Source organism: Tupaia chinensis, unplaced genomic scaffold (genome assembly GCF_000334495.1).
Source record: "Tupaia chinensis unplaced genomic scaffold, TupChi_1.0 Scaffold000628_1, whole genome shotgun sequence".
NCBI lineage: Eukaryota > Metazoa > Chordata > Mammalia > Scandentia > Tupaiidae > Tupaia > Tupaia belangeri.
In genome coordinates, this window is record NW_006160148.1 from 1000284 (window position 1) to 1006669 (window position 6386).

Here is a 6386-nt window from a genome sequence, read left to right on the forward strand (position 1 = left end):
AGTGGGAAAGTGAGAAAGCAAGCCACCAGGTTCAGGACTCGAACCGTGGTCAGCCATGTGGGAGTCCAGCGCCTTAATCACCATGCCACCTGCTGGCCCAGACTCTTCTGAGTCTGATTTCCTCATCTGTAAAGTGGGACAGACCGCACTCGTGCTGAGTACTGGTCTGAGCAGTGGTTTCGCCGGGCTGCACGGAAGCATCTGGAATGTCCTCTGATGTGGGCGCTGGAGGAGTGGGTCTGGAGTGGGACCCTAGAGGCAGCTGGGGGCACACGGCCCTGGGAGGGTGGCGAGGCCACCTGTCCACGCACACCTCTGGACTTCTCAGCCTGCAGGCACTGGGAGGCTGAGCCAGGTGGTCAAGACTACATACCTCAGGATAGCCTGCGGGCTTGACACACTTTACCTGTTACCTCGTAGGTTCTCTGAGTCTTTACCTGTCACCTCGTAGGTTCTCTGAGTCCTTTTTTTAAATTTTTTTTTATTTTTTAAATTTACTATAGGACAAATGCACTCACTGGAGAGAAAGAAAGTGGGAAAGTGAGAAAGCAAGCCACCAGGTTCAGGACTCGAACCGTGGTCAGCCATGTGGGAGTCCAGCGCCTTAATCACCATGCCACCTGCTGGCCCAGACTCTTCTGAGTCTGATTTCCTCATCTGTAAAGTGGGACAGACCGCACTCGTGCTGAGTACTGGTCTGAGCAGTGGTTTCGCCGGGCTGCACGGAAGCATCTGGAATGTCCTCTGATGTGGGCGCTGGATTCGGGTAAGGATTGTGGTCACATTTGCAAAGACCTGAGAACTCGGGGGCCTCCACAGACTACCTGTCCGGCAGGTGCTGAGTGCCGCGTGAGTCTACGCGTGGGCAGCTCTCCCGGTAGCACCCTGTTCAGTAAACAGGGACGGCTGCAGTCACACTAGGGACCAGGTGTCCTGTCTCCCCCAGCAGAGGAGAGGTCACCTCCCCACCCAGCCAGACTCTGAGTCCTTCCCTTCAATCTGATTGGGTGAGCTGGGTCATGTGGGCAGGACGCTGCCAGGGGCTGACCGGCTCACACTGCTGGATCCACCTCTGGAGGGAGGCAGGGCTGGCCTTTCTCAGAGGAAGTGGGGCCTGGAGGGGAAGGGCTTCTCTGGGAAGGTCTAGAGGCTGTGGATGCAACTTTACAGAACAGGAGCCCTGAGGGCTGCGGAACTGGTGGCAGGACCCCTGGGTTATACAGTCAGGTCCCATGGTGGACAGAGGAGCTGTGCTGTGGGGCATGCCTAGGGGCTTCTCCACTCAGCCGGAAAAACCTGGAGGCGGGTCAGAGAGCACAGCAGGAGGGAAGACCCGCGGGCTCCAGGGTGCTCCAGGGTGCGGGGCGGTCTGAGCTGGAAGAGTGCGGAAGGGCCTGGAGCACAGAACCCGCTCCTGCCCACTCCACCCCCCAGCCAGCTCACCACAGCCGCCATCGCTGCGGGCCCACTGTGTGCGCGCCTGCTCAGGCAGCTCATCCTCCTGACAGCGCTGTTTTGGGGGAGCACTGCTACTCCCCCATTTTACAGATGGGAAAAGTGAGATACCCAGAGGGTTGGTAATTTGCCCAAGGTCACGCAGCTGGAGGAGGGCAAAGCGCGGTTCTGCATCCAGTCTGACCCGGGGCTGGTCCCTTCAGGCCGCCATCTGCCCTGTCCACCCCCCAACCCCAGCCGGAGGAGAGAGCAGTCCCAGCAGGCCTGCGTCATGCCATGAGTCACTGCAGCTGGTGGTGGCCTCCGCTGCGGGACCCGCACCTGGAGGACAGAGGCAGGAAGCTGGGTTTTGCCGCTGGTGGGCCGGGGGTGGCCATTGTTTAAACCTGGCCCCTCCTTAGCCCCGAGACAGGACAGGGCAGGGACAGAGACACTGAGAGGGACCGGGAGCCAGGAGAGCTGCCCTAGAGGACTCAGCCTCCCAGGTCTCCATCTTCGCAAAGTAAAATACCCACTCCCTCTATTTTCAAGATCGCGCCATCGGGAGGGGACAGATGCACCTCAGAGCCACTTCCTACCATGTCGTTCAAAGGCTGTTTATCTTTCTTATTAAAGCAGAAATCCTGGCTTGAAAATGTCAGCAGTCATTGCCCTTTAGCTTGGCTTTCTGTTCTCTTTTTCTACTTAAATTTATTTTCAGAATGCTCTACGACAAACATGTTTTACTTTTTAATGGACTCCCATCCCCCTAAAAGGATAACAAAATTCAGTATTAAAATTCCTCCGTGAGTTTTGCCTATCTAAACTTATTCATACACGCCAGGAATGTCTTTGGGAGACAATCCAGGACAATGACCCTGCGTGGGAGCCTGGGGGAGGGCTGGGGGCTGAGGTGGGGACAGCTGCCCTGTGTGGAGGCTTCCTTGGAGCTGCTTGAAGTATCTATTAATCTTATCATATACTGGCCTAGACTCTTTCAAAAGATTTTTTTTTTAACTTTTTGCCATAGGGCATGTACATTTGCCAGAGAGGAAGGAGACAGTGAGAAGGAAAGTGAGAAATCATCCCCCAGGGGATGGACACACCACAATCCCTCCTCCTCCATTCTCCTCCTGTGGTTTTCAAGCCACCAGGTCTGGGACAAGAACAGTTGGCTGGGACCAGCAGTTAGCGTAATGGCTATGTCGCTGGACTCCCACGTAGTTGACTGCGGTTCGAGTCCGGACCCGGTGGCTTCAACTCACGCCGGGCGCGTGTGCGTGCATGCCCAAGATCCCGAGAGGAGAATGAAGGAGGAGCCATCCGCCCGGGGGGATCATTTCTCACTTTCTATCTCTATGTCTCTCTCTCTCTGTCTGTCTGGCGAGTGCACGCGCCCTATAGCAAACACCTCTCCAAAAGTAAATAAATAAATAAATAAAAATTTTTTTAAAAAAAGAACAGTTGGCCACGTGGGAGTCCAGCACCTTAACCACCACGCCACCTGCTGGCCTCAAAAGATCATCTTTAAGTCAGTAGGAACAACCGAACCACAGCCTGGAGTCCCACCACGTCACTGCTGCCGTGCTTGGGGTCTGTCTCTAGAGGAGCTCCTCCCACTCACTGTCTCTGTCTCTCACTCTCTCTCTCTTTTTAATTTGCCAGATGGCATGTGTACTCACTGGACAGAAAGAGAGCGACAGAGAGAGAGAGAGAGGGAGAGAGCACCCCAGTGGGACTGGGTCGTGCTGCAAACCCCTGCCTCCCACCTCTCCCTGACTTCAGGATTTGGGCACACTTGCATGCCTATGCCCAGCGTGTTTTTCAGCTCCTGGGTCTGGGGCTTGGACCACGCAGCCAGTCGTGTGGGATCGAGCCACGGTAACCACGGTGCCACAGGCCGGCCCTGTTCTGTCTCTTTATGAGACAGCCCTGTGGAGACCCGGGCTCCCTGGAAGGCTAACACAGGCTTGCCCCGAGGCTCCCAGCCAGTGACTTTCCAGAGAATTGGAGATGGGCAGCTCAGGGGCAGAGCCATCAAGGGGCCTCTCTGCCCAACCCACTTTGCTCTCCTTCCCACCCCAGGGTCCACTCCCACTGCACCTGGAGGACCGTGGGCAGGTGCAGGCAGCGACTCCTCACTGGCTCCTCGCTGTCCGTTCGCACCAAACAGAGAGGCCATATCCCGGGCAGTACACGGTCTCCCCTGGCCGGCCCCTGCCCTCCTGTCCAGCTTTGCCTCTCCACTTCCCACCTCAGACTGATGACTGGGCACCAGAACAAGTCCACTTTTTCTCACCCTGAACCTTACACAAACTGTCCCCGACTGGTCTCTCTCCCTCATCTCCCTCACCTACCCATCATGCAACCTCATCTTAGACGTAGCCTCCTCCAGGAGGCCCTCCCTTACTAGTCTTGTCAAAGGCCCTTCCTCTGGGCTCATGTAACACCTTGGGGTCTCCAGCACAGAAGTCTAGCTGTGCCACTTTCACACACGCAGTGCAACCTGGGCTCATTACCTAACCTCTCTGTGCCTCGGCTTCCTCATGCGGAAAGCAGCGCTTAGCTCACAGAGCTGTAAAGATCACGTGGCTTAATGCAGATAAGATGCCCCGAACAGCGCCCGGCACAGGGTAACCGCCGTGAACTCAGCGGGCTCGGTTCTTATCACACGGTACCTGGAACTGCCCGTCTGCCTGCCTGTCTTTCCCCCTAGGCTTTTATGAGGGCCATGAACTCTGTGCCTGGCCCTGGCATCGGATGTTCGTCTGGCACCTGGTAGGCTTTCAGGACGTTAGTGTTAAATACGGGGAACGTCTGTCCCCTCAGACCCTCTCCCTTGAGCATCTACAAGAGGGCGGGTGCCGCCCGCCGATGCCGCGCTGCTCAGCGCTCTGCACGAGGGGTTTGCAGGGTCTCGCGGTAGCCCTGTTTTACAGACAGGGTGATCCTCTGTCCCCTCGCCCTGGGCTATTTGTCATCATGTATATGGATTTGTGTGATTGCAATCCCATGTCTCCTCGCTGGAATGGAAGGTGCTCACTGGCGCTCGAGGGGCTGAGCCCAGCTGTATGTGTTTGCGTCCCTCCTCTGGAGAGCTGCTCTGGCTTTCCTTTGCTCCAGGCTAAGACCGAAGCCCCCACAGTGCACTTTTATAGTGCAGGACCATGCGCGCTTCCCTGGCCCAGCAGTCGGCAGGCTCCATTGATGTGGCTGCTGTTGCTTCTTTTTTTCACGAGAGGGCCTTTGTGCTTGCTGGAGAGAGAGTGGAAATGAGACATCACGCTCCAGAGGATGGCTGTGCTGCAATCCCTTCTCCCCCATTCTCCCGTCAGGATTTGGGGCAAGGGTGCACACTCACCCGGTGTGTTTCTTAAGCCTCCAGGCCCAGGACTCAAACCACACAGTCAGCCCTGTGGAATCAGCCATCGTAACCGTCACACCACCAGTTGGCCTAATATTGCTTCTTAAACTGGTAGTTTCCTTGGTCAGCTGGCAAACCCTGGGAGCGCAGGGCTTCTTAATCATAGTGATAGCAGCCAGCGTTTGTTGAATAGTTAGCATGTGCCAGCTCTTCTTCTTTTCCCCCCTCCAAACTTTATTTTATTTTATTTTTTTAGTTTTTTGCCTTGGGATACATGTGCTCACCAGAGAGAGACAGAGAGGGAAAGCGAGAAATCATCCCCCAGCCAGGATGGCCATACCGCAATCCCTTCTCCATTCTTCTCTTGGGATTTTGGGCTTGCATGCACATGTGCCCTGTGTGTTTTTCTAAACATTCTTCTTTTTTTAGAATTAAAAAAAAAATTTATTCATTTACTTATTTTAATTTGACCAGAGAGAGACAGAGAGAGAGAGAAAGTGAGAAAGCAAGCCAGCAGGTCCAGGACGTGAACCATGGTCGGCCATGTGGGAGTGTCCAGCTCCTCAACCATCACACCAACTGCTGTTCCCTCCAGTGTGTTTTTAAGCCACCCAGTCCAGGACTTGAACTGCACAGTTGGCCATAAGGGATCCAGCCACTTTAACTGCCACACCACTGGCTGGCCCCAGTGGTCTTTACCCGCTACAAAGATCGCCCCTTCCAACACGCAGCAGACATTTATACCTCATGCAGAACAGGGAGCCCTGGACAAGTGTCTTCAAGCACCCCTCGACAAGCTGGAAACAGCAGAGGTGGTTGTGGCCCACTGGAGATGACGGAGCGGGGAAGCAGCACAGCCTTCTTCCCCCCCATTCTCCAGTGTGGGTCCCCGAGGCTGGAACGCCCTCTGTGTTCCCCGGGGAGACGCAGCAGGTGGGCCCTGCGGGTGCAGTCCTGTAGCCATGCTCTGTCTGGGAGCTCTGCCTGGGAGGCCTGGCTGTGGCCAGACGTGGCAGAGGGGCCGGGCCAGGACAGTGCTCTCAGAGGAGCCAGCGTTTCCCTGACTGTTAGCAGCAGGGAACAACCAACCTCACACAGAAAGCCCTTAGAAAGAGAGCAGTGGTGGAGGGAGTTCGGCCGTCTCACAGGAGGGGACATTCTGCTTCCATGGAGGATCCAGCTCTCCCTCCCTCTGAACCTCTACCATGTTTATTGAAATTTGAAACAAATTCAAACGACCAATAGTGGGCAAGTTGCAAGAATAATGCAAAGAACTCCTAAGTTCCTTTTGTCTAGCTTCACCATTTTTTGGGCCACGTTTTCTGTCTATGATATATAAATGTGGTGGGTCAGCAGGTGACATGGTGGTTAAGGGACTGGGCTCCCACGTAGCCGACTGTGGTCTGAGTCCCGGACCTGGAGGCTTGCTTTCTCACTTTCCATCTCTCTCTTTCTCTAGTCACATTAAAAATAATAATAATACTCAGACCAGCAGTTAGCGTAATGGCTATGTCGCTGGACTCCCATGTAGTGGACCACGGTTCAAGTCCTGGACCCGGTGGCTTAAACTCACACCGGGCGCGTGTGC